General features: G+C 49.8%; 2 long non-coding RNA genes across 2 annotated transcripts in view; both read left to right on the plus strand.

Moving 5' to 3' along the window:
• Window positions 1-447: 447 nt before the first annotated feature.
• The window catches only part of LOC115278279, a 16,435-nt gene continuing 698 nt past the window's right edge, over window positions 448-16,184 (plus strand). The window contains exons 1-2 of the long non-coding RNA XR_003902796.1: window positions 448-584; window positions 15,869-16,041. This is a non-coding gene — a long non-coding RNA (uncharacterized LOC115278279). The remainder of the gene's footprint in view (window positions 585-15,868; window positions 16,042-16,184) is intronic.
• LOC115278280 lies at window positions 6,733-11,782 on the plus strand. Its single transcript, XR_003902797.1, has 3 exons — window positions 6,733-6,796; window positions 8,051-8,100; window positions 11,541-11,782. It is a non-coding gene; the product is annotated as an uncharacterized LOC115278280 (long non-coding RNA).

Here is a 16,184-nt window from a genome sequence, read left to right on the forward strand (position 1 = left end):
GAGATGATGCATAATCTAGCACAGGGCCTGGCATACGGTGGGCGCTCAGTACACAGTAGCTGTTATGATGATGAGGCTTCCTTGTCCTCCTCCTCTGCCCAGAGACCCTCGTGTCCCTCCCCTGCCTCTCGGCACCCTCGGCCCTACCGGCTCTGCCTGGTCCCAGGAGAAGGACGAGAAGGACGCAGAGGCTGGCAAACATCGCAGCAGGAAGGAGGAAGCATTCTCCACCCTCTCTCTCACCCCTTCCTCCTCCAAACCCTCCCACTGCAGCCCAGTGATTTTCCTGCCTCTCACAGGCGATTTTATTAAACATCTCGAAAAAATATTCTCTCACTCCCTCTCTCTTTATTTATAAAAATCAACTTAACACCCTGCTCCTTTGTTCTATTTGGAAACTGGAACAGCCTGGTTTATATTTAGCCGAAATCCTGCTCCTTTCCCCACAGACTCCAGCACAGCCCGATGAGCTCGAGGGGCTAAGGCAGGAGAAGTGGGGAGCCTGGCGGAGGAAAGCGTGCCGCAAAGGACAGAAGGGTCCCCCAGAGGCCCGGGGCTCAACTAAGTCCAAAGGACCTGGAAAGGTAAGATCTGAAGAGTCCCTTCCAAGACATGGGGTGCCCCAAATCCAGGCTTTGCTACTCTCTAGTCCCATCCAGATGTCCCCAGAAGAAGAAAGACAGGGGAGATAGAATACAGAGAAGAGAAACCCCGAACCCCAATCTGGAACCAGGCTTGGAAAGGCAGTCAGTACAAGGCAGTCATTGAGGGTGTGAGTCCTGGTTCAAATCCAAACTCTCCTCTGCCCCTCACTAGCTGGCGGCTCCTGGGGACGTCAACGTGTTCATTATAGTGTGTGACACACACTCCGTGCTTGGTAAGTGACAGTCATCGTTGTTAATCACTGTTGCCTCAAGGAAACTGCTCACCTCCTCAAACTTCAAGGTTCTACTCAAAAACTGCTTCCTCCATGAAGCCTTCCCAGATTAAAGCCCATCTGGCCAGCTAAGAACAGTGGGCTAAACACGGGGGCTATGGAGATGAATGGGCAGGAACATACAGAGCCTCCAATGTGATCAGAAATGGACAGAGAACATACCAAGTTCCAGAAGAGACTTTAGCTCCACTTGGGCATGGCCACTTCTCCTTAGTTCCCTGCTAAAGTCAGCACCTGGCACATGGAAAGACAGCATCAAATAGTGGTTAAGAATATATCTGAGTAGGGGCACCTAGGCGGCTAAGTCAATTAAGCATCCACCTCTTGGTTTGGGCTCAGGTCATGATCTCACAGTTCATGGGTTCAAGCCCCACTTAGGACTCCGCACCAAGTACAGAGCCTGCCTGGGACTCTCTCTCTCTCTCTGCCCCTTCCATGCTCTATCAAAATAAACAAACTTAAGAAAAAGAATATATCTGTGTAAAGAAACTGTTATGTCCATACAATGAAATCTTATTCAGCCATAAAAAGGAATAAAGTAGTTACACGTGCTATAGTGCTAACCAACTTCAAAAACATTACGCTAAGTGAAAGAAGCCAGACGTGAAAGATCACATACTGGACAACTCCATTTATATGAAGTGTCCAGAATATGTAAAACCATGGAGACAGGATACAAATTGATGGTGGCCAGGAGTTGTGAGGGAGAATAGGAAGTAACTTCTTAATGGGGTGCAGGGTTTCCTTTTGGGGTGACAAAGGTATTTTTGGAACTAGACAGAGGTGGTGGTTGTGCAGTGCCACTGAATTGTTCACTTTAAAAATGGCTCATTGGGGCACCTGGGTGGCTCAGTTGGTTAAGCGTACGGCTTTGGCTCAAGTCATGATCTCACGGTTCATGGGTTCAAGCCCTGCGTCGGGCTCTGTGCTGACAGCTAGCTCACAGCCTGGAGCCTGCTTCAGATTGTGTCTTACTCTCTCTCTGACCCTCACCTGCTCACTCTGTCTCTCAAAAATTAAAAAAAAAAAAAAAAGTTCATTGTGGGGCGCCTGGGTGGCTCAGTGGGCTAAGTGTCCAACTCTTGATATTGGCTCAGGGCTCAGGTCATGATCTCGTGGTTTGTGAGATTGTGCCCCTCTGACAGCTCAGAGCCTGCTTAGAATTCTCTCTCTCTCTCTCTCTCTGCCCTCCTTCAAAATAAATGAATTTGAAAAATAAAAATGGTTAATTGTATGTTATATGAATCTTACCTCAATTTTCTTTTTAAAAGGATACATATGGGTCCATTATCATGGTCATGTTAATTGATGTGAGAAAACGTTGGATAAAATGTTTATTCATGCTTTAAAAACAAAAACAAACTTGGATGTCTGGGTGGCTCAGTCGATTAAGCGTCCAACTCCAGACTTCCACTCAGGTCATGATCTCACAGTTCAGGAGACCTGGCCCAGCGTCAGGCTCTGCCTTGGGATTCCCTGTCCCTCTCTCTTTGCCTCTCCTGTGCTTGTGCTCATGCTCTCTCTCTCAAAATAAATAAATAGGGGTGCTGGGTGGCTCAGTCGGTTAAATGTCCTACTTCGGCTCAGGTCATGATGTCACAGTTCGTGGGTTCGAGCCCCACATCAGGCTCTGTGCTGAACGCTTGCCCGGAGCCTGGAGCCTGCTTCAGATTCTGTGTCTCCTCCTTTCTGCCCCTCTCGCCCCTCTCGCTCACACTGTCTCTCAAAAATAAGTGTCAAAAAAAACTTATTAAATAAACATTAAAAAATAAAAACAAACACCAGCAGGATCAAAATAAAGCGGACTTCTTCAACCTGTTGAAGGGCACCTTGAAAATACCTACAGCATGGGCGCCTGACCGCCTCAGTCTGTCCAGCCTTCAATTCCTGCTCTCAGGGTCAAGTCCCATGAAGGGCCCCATGAAGAGATGACTTAAAACTTTTTTAAATCTTTAAAATTAAAAAAATATATATTTAAAACCTACAGCTAACATATGCTGAAAATCAAAATGCTTTCAATCCTAAGACTGGGAATGAGGCAAGAATATCTGTTCTCACCAGTGTCTGCAACATTGGATTGAAGGTGCTGAGCCAGGACAATAAGGGAAGAAAAGAAAGGGAGAAAGGAGGAAGTTAAATTGTGTTTATTTGTAGATGACAGGACTATGCACGTAGAATATCCTAGGAATTCACAAAACAAACGGAACTATTGCAACTAATCACTTTATTTAGCAAAATGAAAGGATACAAGGTCAATATATAAAAAGGCACTTCTCTATACTAGCAATGAATAAATGGAAAGTGAAATGTATGAAAACATTTCTGATAGCATCAAAAAAATAAAATATTTAGCATATGGTTAATAAAACACATGCAAGATTATTACACCAAAAGCTATAAAATCTTATGAAGACATGAAAGACTTAAATAAATGAAGAGATATACCACGTTCGTGTATGAAATGTCCCTTCTCCCCATACTGATTCTATAGATTCAGTACAATCCTAACCAAAATTTCAGCAGGTTGTTTAGGGGCGTCTGGGTGGCTCAGTCAGTTAAGTGTCCAACTCTTGATCTCAGCTCAGGTCATGATCTCACAGTTCGTGGGTGCTGACAGCAAGGAGCCTGCTTGGAATTCTCTCTCTCCCTCTCTCTACCCTTCCCCTGCTTGCCCTTGCTCTCTTTCTCTCTCTCAGAATAAACAAGGGGCGCCTGGGTGGCTCAGTTGGTTAGGCCTCCGGCTTCAGCTCAGGTCATGATCTCATGATTGTGGGTTCAAGGCCTGCGTCAGGCTCTGTGCTGACAGCTAGCTCAGAGCCTGGAGCCTGCTTCAGATTCTGTATCTCCCGCTCTCTCTGACCCTCCCCTGCTTGCGCTGTTTCTCTCTGTCTCTCAAAAATAAATAAAAAATTTTTTAAAAATTTTTTAAAAAATAAACATTTTTTTAAAAAGGGAACATACTGGAACACCTAGGTGGCTCAGACAGTTAAGTGTTCTGTACTGGCATGGGGCCTGCTTAAGATTCTCCCTCTCCCTCTGTCCCTCCTTCCTCTCGCTCTCAAAAACAAACAAACAAACAAACAAACAAACAAAATAAAACAAAAACAAGAGGCACCTGGATGGCTTGGGTAAGCCTCAGACTCTTAATTTAGGCTTAGGTCATGATCTCAGGGTTCATGAGTTTGAGCCATACATTGGGCTCTGCATTGACAGCATGGAGCCTGCTTGGGATTCTCTCTCTCCCTCTCTCTGCCCCTCTCCCTCCCCACCTCTTAAAAATAAATAAATAAACTTAAAACAAACAAACAAAAGGGAACATACTGTATCATTTCATTTATATAAAGTTCCAAAACAGACAAAACCATAAAGAGTGGTAGAAAGCAGATCAGTGATTGCCCAGAACACGGCCCAGGAGGAATGACTATGAATGGGCATGAGGGAAAATTCGGGGGCAGAAAAATGTTCTATTACTTCATTATTACTTTTTACTGCCCATAAATTATACCCCAATAAAATTAATTTTTCAAAAAGTTTTTAATATTTGTTTATTTTTGAGAGAGAGAGTGTGAGCTGAGAAGGGGGCAGAGAGAGAGAGAGAGAGAGTCTGAAGCAGGCTCCAGGCTCTGAGCTGTCAGCACAGAGCCTGATGCAGGGCTTGAACTCACAAGCCTTGAGATCATGACCTGAGCCAAAGTCTGACACTTAACCAACTGAGCCACCCTGGTGCCCCTAAAATAGATTTTTTCAAGAAAGACCACTTGGGTTGAATTTTTGTCTTTGCTACTTAGTAGCTGCCTACTCTTGGACACGTGGCTTCATTTTTCTGTGCCTCTGTTTCCCCAACAGAGAAGTGAACACAGTAATAACGACAATACTTCTGTCATAGGATTGTTTTGTTTGGTTTGGTTGGTTGGTTTTTTGTTTCATTTGTTAGATCAGCTCATGGGACTTTTGAAAGGATTAGACGAGCAAATGTATTAGGAACTGTGGTAGCCAACCTCTAAGAAGGCATCAGGTGCTTCCTGCCCCCACAGGGTCCCCTCCACAGGGAACAGGCTGACCTGTGGAACATGGGATACTGTCGAAATGACAGTCTGTGGGTTTGGAGACTAGGTCAGAAAACGCACTGAGCCTGCTGCTCTTGGATCATGCTTTCTAGGGGAAGCCAGCCAGCGAGTCATGAGGCCTTTCACGCAGCCCTGTGGAGAGGTCTGGATGGCAAGGAACGAAGAAGGGCTCCTGCCAACAGCCAGCGCCAGCCTCCTAGCCAGGGCCGTGAGCCAGCTGGGCCCTTCCAATGACTAGCTGACAGCTTGACCACGTCCTCAGGAGAGACTAAGGGTCAAAACCACCCCCACTGAGCTGTTCCCTGTTCTTGACCCATGGAAACTGTGTGAAGTAATAATTGTTTATAAGGTTTTTATTTTTTTATTAAAATTTTTTAAATGTTTTATTTTATTTTTGAGAGAGAGAGAGACAGCATGGGGAGGGTCAGAGAGAGGGGGAGATAAAAAATCCAAAGACACAGAATCTGACGCGGGGCTCGAACCCACGAACCATGAGATAGTGACCTGAGCTGAAGTCAGACACTTAACGACTGAGCCACCCAGCTGCCCCAGTTTGTAAGGTTTTGAAAGCCAATGAGTTTGGGGGGAATTTGTTCTGCACCGATGAACAATGGATACAAGCAGTAATCATGAGAGCTGACGTTTTCGAGCACTTACCCACGTGACCTAGTATGTCCACTAGTAGGTGAGTAACTGACTAGCCTCCATCTGTCCATCCAGAACCACTCTCCATCCTTTCCCAGCCTGCTCTGTGCCCATGGAGAGGAGCCCCAAGGAAGAGATGGAAGGGAGAGGGAAGAGCGAGGTCAGGATATTTCTGCCCCTGCTCCCTCCCTGCAGGCCTCCCTCCCGGTGGTTCACTCCATGCAACTCCCTCTGAGCCCTGGAACGGCTCCCTCGGCTGCCGGCTGCAGGGCCTAGGGAGGTAAGAGCTCTCACGGCAACTGGCCCGGGAATGAACCACCCCTTTGCAATTCCCTGACACCCCGCTGACACCTAAATAGTCCCTTTATTCAGCCTTCCTCGAATTATCCAATTTGAGCAGGCCATCTGTTTCCTTCTGGGACTGACTGGCCACCCTAATTAAAATCCCCCTACTTTGCAGAAGGAAGTAGAAAACCCAAAGAGGACCAAGGAGATAACTCAGAAACAAATGGAAAAGCAACAGAGGCCACCCAAGAGGGGCACTCTGCGGGCAATGGGCACTGATAGTTGCTGAATGAATGAATGAATGAATGAATGACTCGGTAGGCACCAGGAAGGACTCATTTGCCCCACTTCCTGGAAGGGTATGGGTACTGAAACAGGATGTCAGCAACTGAACTACTTCAGCCAGACAACTGATAACCAGCTCCCCAGCCCAGAGCTGGCTTCAGGAAGTCCTGCGTTGGAAGGATTAACACACAGCCTGGGACACCAAGGAAGCAGCCCCCCACCTCGGTGAGACTCCAGAGTTATTTTTGAAAAGCAAGCAAGGCCTGCGGGCGGCCCTGGCAGAGCGCAGAGCTGGAAGAGAGAGCCAGCAGCAGAGAGAACAGACACATACAGCAGAGCCCACGCCCCGTCCCTGTGACGTCAGCCCCACGCACTGTGACATAACGTGGTGGGAGGGGGGGGGGAGGTCTTGCATCCCCTTGGGAATTTTTTATTAATTGCAGCAAGATATGCATCCTATAAAATTTGCCCTCAGGAATTTCTGAGCCACTCTCCCCCAGGCTGAATGACACCGGGGAATGAATTCCAGCAGGAACAGGGAGTCAGATCACCAGCCAAAAATATTTGTGTCCAAATGGTGTGTGAGATTTTGCTCAAGTCTGGAAAAATCCTAAAGCTGAAGGGAGGGTCACTGCTCTGCGGCAAAGTCAGGGGCCAAGGATTAGGAAGAGGTTAGCATCCTTCACCCCTAAGAAAGAGTGGGAAGGCAGGAATGGCTGCAGGGCAGGGGAGGGGAGGAGCAGAGAGCAGGTGTTGGGGCTGGAGTCTGAGCTGAGAGCTGCAAGGGGGCAGAGAGAGAGCAGCGGAAACAGTAGCTAACGAACCCAGCAGCTGACAGGAGCAGTGCCTGCAACCAGGGGTGGGAGGTCAGAGGTAGCCAGAGGGAGCCATCAAGGCCCCAAAATAACTCCCGCTTCTGCCAGGAGGCTCTGGAACTAATCAGGGTAGGGATAATCCGAAAATCCATCTGAGAGAGGCTGCTGAGAGGGCTTGCACTCCTGAGCAGGGATTGGAGAGGAGGGAAATTAACAAAAGATGTGGTTTGCAGCGAAGAGCTGTCATCCTAGAAGACAGTGCCAACACGAAGGCAAGGTCCTTCTAGGGTTCCCCTCGGCTGAGTGCCTACTGTGTGCCCAGTGCTGGAGTATACAGCTAAAAACATGAGCTCTGCAGTCAGCCTGCCTGGGCTTGAATCCCTGCTGTTTCTTGCTGGCTGTATGATCTTGGGCAGGTCACTTTTTCCCTGCTCTAAGCCTCTTTCCTTCCCTGGAAAATAGGGATGAAACTCATCCTTGCCCCATAGGCTAGGTGAGAATAACAGGTCAATGCGTGAGAACTTTTTTCCCCTAAATGTTTGTTTATTTTTTTGAGAGAGAGAGAACATGCACAAGAGTGGGGGAGGGACAGAAAGTGGGAGACAGAGGATCTAAAGAGGGCTCTGAGCTGTCAGCACAGAGACCGATGCAGCGCTCAAACTCACAACCGTGAAATCGTGACCTGAGCCAAAGTTGGACCGTAACCAGCCTAGCAACCCAGGCACCCCTCAGGGCATGAGAACTTTTAATAGGAATCCTCCCTGCAACCTTGGAGAGGGAGGTGGTGGGCTCCCATCTCCTCATCTTACAAGGGGGTAAACTGAGGCTCACAGAACCCCAAGTTACATGGAAGTGTCAGGAGCCTGATTTAGTGTCAGGAGCCTGATTTAGGTCAGTCTAAATCAGAAACCTATGCATTCACTAGGCCTAGCTGCCCTGGCCCTGCCTGGGTGGCAGCTCAGAGGACAATAGTCTACACCCAGGGCCCAGCCCCTCACCCACCACCTCTCTTCCAGGTCCTGTGTGACCAGGCAGGTCCAGCGTGGACATTGGAAACAGCGTCTGGGTGAGACATGTAGGGTCCAGTAGGGAGAACATTGCCTTCAACTTACTGTATGACCTTAGCCGAGTCCTCTCCCCTCTCTGGACCTCTGATTCCCCAGTTGCAGGACAAAGGGGTGGTAGGAGGCCTGGCAAATCTATGTTCTGTCTCACTTTCCCCTCCCAGTGCCTGGTGCAAGAGGCACTGAGGAAGGGGCTAAGAGACCTGGGCAGCTACAAGACAGCCTTTCTTCATGTTCCCTTCGCTTCCTCTGGGGAGTGGGTCTGGGCAGAGGGAAGAGCCAATGCAAAAGTCAGGACATGAGGGTAAGCATGGCATGTTTGGGAGCTATAAGTAGGATAATCTAGAAGCCTGGTTTAGTCGTCCATTCGATTACTCAACCAGTGTTTATTACTGTGGGCCAGACATGGTTTTAGGCGCTGGGGCCACAGCAGTGATCAACACAGATGAAACCACATCTTTTGGGAGCTCACCTTCTAACTGGGCGAAATGGAAAAACCAAGTAAACACCACTAACCAGGATAGTTTCAGGAGGGGACAAGGGCTCCATGAATAATAGCAAATATTTATAAAGCATCTACTAGGCGCCAAGCATGGTTAGCAGATGTTAAATAATGTCATTTTTACTACGAGGTACGCGCTATTAGCATCATCCTGATTTTACAGCTGAGGAAACTGGCACATAAACTTGCCCGATGCCATACAGCCAGGAAGCAGCAGAACTAAGACTCAAACCCAGGCCATCTGGCTCCATGGTGCTGGCTGGTGGGGAGAGCATTAAGTAGGGCAATTCATCCAGAGAAAAGCACTCTAAAGAGGTAAAATTTGAGCCGAGACACATGATAAAACACCGGCCATGGGAAGTCCAGGAGACAGAAGGTTCCAGATGGCGCACTGAGTACAAAGAGCACTTTGCACTCAGTGCAAAGGCCCTCAGGCACCTAGGAGCTTAACAGGTTGGAAGGAGAGCAAGGAGGCTAGTTTCAGCCAGAGCAGAGGACAGAAGAGGTCAGAGGGGAGCAGGGCAGACACATGGAGGTAGGGAGGAGGCGTGGGAGTTGCCCCCAGGACCTGCTCAGCTGGGGTGCTGAGAAGCATGGGCTAAAGTGGTTCCGACAGGCGTGACACCCTCCTCTCCTTGCTTCAGGCCAATTTGGTCCAGGCAGAGCTGAGCTTTCCCCCAGGGTCTATTGCTGGGAAAGTGCCCAGCTGGGCTGCCTGCCTTTCATTTATCTGCTGCCACACCTCCCCTCAGCGGCCACCTCCGGCCACCTCCGTGACTGATGAGAACCAGGACTCCCCCCATTCCTCACTCCCGTTCCTATATCCACATCCTCCCTGGCCTCGGGCTTCCCACAGACACACAGAGGAGGGCCTCTGGTCCCCCAGCAGAGGCCAGACGGCCTTGTTCCTGCCCACAGGGATCGCCTAGACCTAAGTCTAGTCCAAGCCAAGGGAGAGGGTGGAGTGTTCCTCAGCCTGGCCTCGTCCTATGGGCCAGAATCAGAAACCCAAGTCCGCCTCATGTGCTCTTGGGCAAGTGGCTTCACCTCTGTAAGCTTCAGGGTCCACATCCAAAAAATGGGAATAATGCCCCCGAGGGTCACTTTTTTAATGTTTATTTATTTTTGAAAGAGAGATGCAGAGTGCGAGCGGAGGAGGGTCAGAGAGAGAGGGAGACACAATCTGAAGCCGGCTCCAGGCTCTGAGCTGTCAGCACAGAGCCCGACACAGGGCTTCAACTCGTGAACCATGAGATCATGACCTAAGCCAAAGTCAGACACTTAACCAACTAAGCCGCCCGGGTGCCCCACATGAGGATGGCTTTAATAAAAATAAAAATAAACAGTAAACAGTAGGTGTCAGCAAGATGTAGAGAAACAGGAACCCTCATACACTCGTGGGAATGTAAAATATTCAGCCACTGCGGGAAACAGATTGCCGGTTCCTCAAAAAGTTAAACATAGAGTGACCATGTGATCCAACAATTCCATTTCTAGGTATAGACCCAAAAGAATGAAAAACAGGGAGTTGGGGTGCCTGGTGGCTCAGTCAGTTAACCGTCTGACTCTTGATTTTGGCTCAGGTCATGACCTCACAGTTGTGAGTTCGAGCCCCACATCAGGCTCTCTGCTGTCACTTCAGAGCCTGCTTCAGATCCTCTGTCCCCCTCTCTCTCTGCCCCTTCCCTGCTTATGCTCTCTCTCTATAAAAAAAAAATAAACATCAAAAAAGAACCTTAAAATATTTTTTTAAAATAAAAAATTTTTTAAAGTCCAGAGACTCAGATAATCATTTACTGATGTTCATAGCAGCATTATTCAGAATATGGTAGGAACAACCCAATGTCTATCAATAGATGAATGAATAAACACATTATGGTCTATCCATACAATGGAATACTATTCAGCCATAAAAAGGAACGAAGCACCCATGCATGCCACTTGAATGAACCTTGAAAACGTTACGCTAAGTGAAAGAAGCCAGACACAAAAGGTCACATTTATAGGATCCCTTTTATATGAAATATCCAGAATAAGCAAATCCACAGGGACAGAAAGCAGGTTGCCAGAGACTAGGGGGAGAGGAGGTAATGGCATAATGGGTATGGAGTACCTTTATGACGTGATGAAAGAGTTGAAATCAAGGAGGAGCGCCTTGGTGGCTCAGCTGGTTAAGCGTCAGACTCTTGACTTAGGCTCATGGTTCATGAGTTTGAGGCCTGCATCCAGCTTTAGGCTAACAGCAGGGAGCCTGCTTCTGATCCTCCGGCTCCCTCCCTCTCTGTCCTGCCCCTTCCTTTCTCATCTCTCAAAACTAAGCAAAGTTTTTTTTTTTAATGTTTTATTTATTCTTGAGAGCGAGAAAGACAGTGTGAGCAGGGGAGGGTCAGAAAGAGAGACAGAGACACAGAATCTGAAGCAGGCGCCAGGCTCTGAGCTAGCTGTCAGCACAGAGCCCGACGCGGTGCTTGAACCCACAAACCATGAGATCATGACCTGAGCCGAAGCTGGATGCTTAACCAACTAAGCCACCCAGGCACCCATACACAAACTTTTTTTTAAAAAGTTGAAATTAAAATTAAAAAAAAAATTTTATTGTGTTTTTTAATTTATTTGAGAGAGTGCGAGCAGGGGAGGGTCAGAGAGAGGGAGATACAGAATCTGAAGCAGACTCTGGGCTCTGAGCTAGCTGTCAGCACAGAGCCTGACACAGGGCTCGAACTCACGAACTGTGAGATCATGACCTGAGCCAAAGCCGGATGCTTAACCGACTGAGCCACCCAGGCGCCCCTAAAAAGCTGAAATTAAGGCTAGATGTTGGTTGCAAAACATTGTGAATGCATTAAATGCCACGAAACTGTGCAGGAGGAGGAGGAGGGAAAGGAGTGCCGTTTCCCCTACCTTTGAACTGGGTTTCTTAGGACTGGCTTTCACCATTAGGATGCAGCAGAAGTAATGTTCTGAGACTTCTGAGCCCAGGCCTTAAAGACCATGGCAGCGTCTCCTTCTTGGAAGTCACCAGCTCCTCTCTGAGGCCTGAGCCCCATGGAGAGGCCACATGGAGGTAAACTGTGGCCCCTCGGCCAGCAGACCCCGCTGTACCCCCAGCGGCAGCCAACACCAGCCGCCAGCCACGTGGACGAGGCCACTGTGGAGCCCTCGGGGCATCCCGGTGCCCCCAGCTGACACCACATGACACAGAACTGCCCTGTGACCCCCCACAGAATCATTTAAAAAGTTGTTTCAAGCCACAGAGTTTTGGGGTGATTTATTACACAGCAACACATAACCGAGTCTACTTCTGCAAGCTTCGCAGAGCCACCCTTGCTCTGCGCCCCCACCCCCAGCACCCCTGGGCCAAGTCTCTCTTCTCCCTCCAGGCAGCCTCCTCCTGTCTCCCCACCCTCCTCCAAAGCCAGAGGGAAACTTCTAGCCCCCATCACATTCGCTCAGCCTTTCAGAGAGCAGCCAAGCCCCTTAGCGTGGGCAGCACGGCCCTGAATGACCTGACTGCATCCGTCTCTGCAGCTCTGGCACCCCTCACCCACACCTCCAGCCCCTACTACTCACACTTCCCACGACTCCGCACCACACAAGCTGTCGCTCTGTCTACAACTCTCTTCCCTGCCACCCTTCTCTCCTGGCTCTTTGTCTTTCGGCCTCTGCGCAGACATCACCACCTCCAAGAAGCCTTCCCTGACCTCCCAGACCGAGTTAGGTACCTCCTCATGGTCCCTTGTCCCCCTTTCTTTCCTCATCACAGTAACTGCCTCTGAATTGTTCTTGAGAGCTTAACCACCGGTTTCTCACCACACCGTGAGCAGTTCCAGGGAAGAAACAAAGTCGTCGTTGTGTTCCCAGAGACTAGCCCAGGTCTGGCACACAGTAGGTCTCCAGAGAAACCCATGGGGATTAGGGAGTGTGGGCTGGAGACCACCTCACATCTCATATGGGACTGTGTTGGGGCGAAGGTGATCAATGTCAAGACTGGGCGAGTAGAGGCCTTTCTCATGTGCCCTGCTCCTGACTGCGCCGACTGAACGACTCGCGAGACAATTACATGCAGTGGTTACTTGTGACGCAGGCTGGAAGCTCGGGTTTCAAATCCTGGCTCTGCTACCTCCTAGCTGTGTGACCCTGAAGAAGTGACTTCTCTCTGAGCGAACTCCTGTCATCTGTAAGACAGAGCATGATAACGGCTCCTCATAGGGAGAGATCAATGAGATGATAGAAGTTAAAATGCTTAGCACAGTAACTGGCACAAGGCAGGCTCCCTGCAAGGTGCATGGGTCTGTTCTCGCCACGCTGTGAAGCTAGAGGATCTAGGCCTAGCACTGTGCCTGGCACATGGCCATTTTTCAGCCAATGCCTGAGGAATGAGTGCGTAAGGCATCTGGAGAGAAAATACGACCATCATAACAGCACACGAGTGTTAGCTCATCCAATCCCCGCTCCCACTAGAGGCAGGTACATTATTCTGCACATTCCACAGGGGAGGAGACTGAGGCCCAAGAACATGCGGTGTTTGTGAGTAGTGGAGGTTGGATCTGAACCTAGCCGGTCTGAGTCCTTCCCCCCTTCCACGCCGCCCCAGACTACTTCTCAACCCCCAAGGCCTGCTTCTCCTGTCCGCTTGGGCCTCTACCCAGCTTTGTGATTTCAAACACATGAATCTCTCCCTGGGCCTCAGTTGCCCCACCTGCCAAGAGAGAACTGTAGGAGCCAGTATTGAAGGGCACTTCCTAGTGGTCTAAGAATCCAGGCCCTGGCCAGGGTCCGGCCGTGACAGTGACCTGCTGTCCAGCCAGCCCCGCTGGGGCAACATTTTCCATGGGTTGGACTGTCACAGGTGACCACTGTATACTGACAGCTGTATGATCTCCCCACACTGGGAGGAGCCTGGCCTCTGCTTATTCCTGCCCCCCCCCCCCAGGGCCCCTGAGGGAAGCTGAGGCGGCCACCCCCAGATGTCTATTCCCGTCCCTGGCCTAGCGCCGTGCTGGGGAAGCAACAGCTATTTTGAGGCCCTTCTCCCTCCAAGCATAAGTGGTGGGAAGGCGCTGGGAACATCCCGAACCAGGAGGCCGCCCGACGCAGCCTCACCCTGGATCTGGGCCACACCAGCCCTGCGGCTCTGCCCCTTTTTCCAGCTCCGGCGATGTGATCGCTTCTGATCACAGCCATCAGAGTGGGATAACCCAGGAGAACCGATCCCAAAGGACTTCTGCTAGAAGCTAGAGCACAGGGTGGCTGGGCCTTGCCCTTTGCAGAGAGGGCTGGAGCGGCCACAGCTGGACACACCAGCTGGGAGAAGGGCCTGCTCGGAGCTTGAAATTGAGGAAGACAGTGTTCAGGGCAACAATACACAAATACCTACCATTTCTAGAGTGCTTGTGATGAGACAGGCCCGGTTCTAAGTACTCGACATAGAGGGAAGTCACTTAATCCTCACAAAGAGGAAAACATCTCTGAGGTTCAGAGTGGCCCAAGTGAGTGGCCCAAGGTCACACAGGTGGTGAGCGACTAAACAGGACTTGAACACAGGTGAGCTGGCCCCAGAGTCCATCCTTTTAACCCCTTTTCTTCCCTCTGAACCTTGCAAGCCCAGGGGGGCTAAATATAAATTAGGGGAAAGAGCACTGGCTTGAGAGCCCCCCACCGCCACCCCGTGTCATTCCCAGTCACGTACCCTGGCCAGGCCATGCGGCGAGTTCAACGTCCACCTGCAAAATAAAGGCGATATCACCCACTCCCGGGGTTGAGGATTAGTAATAACACACCTTAAGGCCTGCGGCTCAGAAACTCCTCTAAATAATGAAGCTAACATATGCACAGGGTAACACAATCTGGTTCAGAAGGGGTCCCGGTAAAAAGGGAGCTCCCTTCCTACTCCACACATTTAATTCCTCTCGTCAGAGGCCACCACCATCAATTGCTTTTGTATCATGTTTTGGAAACTCTCCACACACAGAAAGACACAAGTTCTATCGGACAGTGATTTACAACATGGACCGTCTGGTACCGCCACTTACTACCTATGTGAAGTATGGGCAAGTGCGTGCTCTCCCTGGACCTCAGTTTCCTCACCTGGAAATGAGTTAATAAAATTAAGTTCCTAATTTAAAGGGCAGTTGTGGGGGTGGGTTAAATGAGCCACTCTATGTAAAGTGTTTAGAACATTCTCTGGCACATCCACTACATATACGCATACAGTGGATCCTTTCTGACAGACACCGAGATAGACTTTTGCTGTCCCAAACAACGGGGCAAGACGCATCCTCACTCACCTGTCATTTGGCCCAAGTGCAAGGATCTCTGTGGGAGAAATTCCCGGCGGGGAAATTGCTGCGTCAAACAGTGGTGCCCTTGTAATTTCAATTAATTTTTGGATAAGTGAATCCTCACAGCAGGCAGGGGAGAGGGGGAATGGTCCACAAGGCAATGAGGAGGAGGAAGGAGCGAGACGCAGTGTTCTGTCTCTGAGGTCCAGAGAGGGCCATGTCGGAAGGATACAGCAGTTCTCTGGCCAGGCAGATGGAGAGTTTAATTTTATCCAGATTGTTCCCATAAAGGTTTTACAGGGAATTGGTTGATTGGATTAGAGGAGCAGGAGCCCCCTAATGAGCAGCAGCTGCTTAACAAACTGTCCAAGCAGATAGATACAAGTTTCCTTTGCCACCATCCACCACGGCGGCGTCCAGGCTCTTGACAGGGACCCCCGGATGCCAGAGACCCTTCAGAATGACACCCCGATTGAATTCACCTTCTCTGAACACCCTTCTGGGTCGCAGACATCCCAGAAGAGGCAGGAAACAAGGGGTTAAGAGCACAGGTGTGGGGCTAAGACAAAAGGTCTTTAGTCTGCTGAAACTACTGCGTGAACTTGGGCAAGTCATTTGCTCCCTGACCTCAGAGAAGAATGTGACCTACCCTCTCGGGGTTGTCCTGAGGACTAAATGAAGTCAGATGCAGAGGGCTTATACAGTGCCAGGCACACGGTGAGAACCTAAGACAAGCCCAGAAGATCCATCCAGACGCAGAAGAAAAGCAGCTACTCTGGACCCCACCCCACAAGCCCCCGGGAAACCGCACAGTGGTAGCTTCCCATCCCCTAAGTAAAGAAAGCGTTTTTAGCAGTTGCCTCACCCACGCCCTAGGGAATGTTCCAGATGCTCCAGTCTGTGAAATGGGACTTGTGACTTATGTTTCCAAGTAAGTTTTAAAGTTCTTGCCAAAGCTAATATTCCATCTTGTGTCTGATCCAAAAGGGCAAAATGAGGGTGGGAACTTTCAAACGAGAAGGAAAAAAAGGCACGTGGAGGAAGTTTCCCAAACACCCGCCCCTTCCCCTCATTTGTCTGCTCCGGGACCTACACTTCAGAGAAGTCCAAGGAGAAACAACAGCAAGCACCCCCACTGCTCCAGGAAGAACCTGAATCAGGTAAGCGCACAATTTCGGGGTCCCGTCACGATCAGCCTACTCGGGCCTGAGCTTGGTGCCCGGGAGTTCGAGCCTCAGCGCCCTTCCTTACCTGTAAAGTGGGGAGAATGCTGGCTCTGCGGGAGATTCGAGGTAAGACGGCG

Source organism: Suricata suricatta, chromosome 14, assembly GCF_006229205.1.
Source record: "Suricata suricatta isolate VVHF042 chromosome 14, meerkat_22Aug2017_6uvM2_HiC, whole genome shotgun sequence".
Lineage (NCBI taxonomy): Eukaryota > Metazoa > Chordata > Mammalia > Carnivora > Herpestidae > Suricata > Suricata suricatta.